Raw genomic sequence first — 1,461 nt, 5'->3', positions numbered from 1 at the left:
CGGAAGAGCTGGCCACCGAGCTACGCCCCTGGCGCCTCTCCCTCCCGCGGCCACCCGCCGCCTCGGCACGTTTTCTTTTTTCGTTTTCTTTTTTTTTAATTTTTTAATCGATTCTTAAGGCTAAAAAACAACCGTCGATTCAGGCACCTACCGGTGTCAGCCATAGCCAGCAAGGACCCCCTCCCCCTCCCCCTCCCCTGCTCAGCGTTCTGACTGGGGGCACAGGCGGGGGGGGCCTTTGAGAGAGCCCGTCGCTGTGCGGGCGCAAGAGGATGACGTAACAGCAGTAGCGGGGCGGGGTAGGGTAGAATAGAATAGAAGCGCGCGCGCGGGGGATGGAGCAGTGCTGCTGCTGTGATTGAGGGCGTGCGCGGGCCGATGCAGCCACAGCGCCCCAGCCTCGCGCTGCGGAGCTGCTAGCGCCCTGCAAAGCCCGTTCCTGCCTCAGCTTTGCTAGGGTGTAGCCACCCTCCCCTTCCCCTCCACAGGGGCCCCTGTAGCGAGCCGGCCTTGCGCCGCCTAGTTCGTAAGCAAGCGCCACAGTTTAGGCCTGTCCCTCAAGGGAAGCTCGTGCCAGCCCCATGCACTTTGCTTTCTGGCAAAACCTGCTCAGGTTTCAGAGCTCTGATGCTCAACAAGGCGTGGCCACGTCTGGCAGCGCAGAGAGGACACAGAATTGAGGAAACGGATGTTGGAAATTGGTATTTGACCACAGGAAGCAGCCGGTTTGGCAAGATAAGCAGCCGGAAGGTGCTGGGAATATTCACGCTGCAGGTCTCCTTTGGGTTGTTAGCAGAGGGAATTGGTCCCAGCCCTGAGTGCAAGGCTGAGCCATTAGGGCAGTACTCCATAGGTTACGGAAGGCAGGACAGGGTTGACCGTTAGAAATGATGTGCGCAGCATAAGATTTTGTGAGCCTGAGCTCATTTCAGAGCTCATGCTGTATATCACTGATTTTAGCTAGTCTGTAAGGTGCAAATCTACTGTGACTTCAAACTGAAGTAGCTAGCTGGCTCCATCCATGTGCTACTGCCATGGTAGCACAGGACAGCACTGCGATGATCATAGTCTTGCATCCTGAGCACTAATGCTGACAATGGAGCCCTGTACAATGCCAGGAATAATCACAGAGCAAACAGCCATAACAAGATGACAGCAATAACTCGTTAGAATTCAGGAAATGAGTATTTCTGCCAAGTATTTAACCACAATGACAAAAAGAAACAGCAATCTCGTTACATCTGTTTAATCTGCAAAGTGATTATTACCAGCACTGCATGCAAGGCTGGTTTGGTTTGGTTTGGTTTTGGTGGCCAGTGACTCATGGATGTGGCTTAGCTTTAGCCAGAGCAGTAATATCACTGTCCATCACTACAGGGAGACCTGATCTAGTTAGCAATCCCTCTCTTCGAGGATGATCTCTACCACAGCTCTTTCATGAGTCTTAAAGTGACTTAAGTG

General features: G+C 53.2%; 1 protein-coding gene across 2 annotated transcripts in view; it reads right to left on the bottom strand.

The window, feature by feature from the left end:
• SMC2 (structural maintenance of chromosomes 2) overlaps positions 1–247 on the bottom strand; it is a 40,595-nt gene extending 40,348 nt beyond the window's left edge. For both annotated transcript variants that reach the window (XM_025208994.1, XM_025208997.1), the window contains exon 1: positions 152–247. The gene's annotated coding sequence lies outside the window, so the exon portion shown is untranslated. The remainder of the gene's footprint in view (positions 1–151) is intronic.
• Between the last annotated feature and the right edge of the window lie 1,214 nt (positions 248–1,461).

This window comes from Alligator sinensis, unplaced genomic scaffold, assembly GCF_000455745.1.
Source record: "Alligator sinensis unplaced genomic scaffold, ASM45574v1 scaffold371_1, whole genome shotgun sequence".
Taxonomy (NCBI): domain Eukaryota; kingdom Metazoa; phylum Chordata; order Crocodylia; family Alligatoridae; genus Alligator; species Alligator sinensis.
This window is presented reverse-complemented; position numbering and strand designations above follow the sequence as displayed.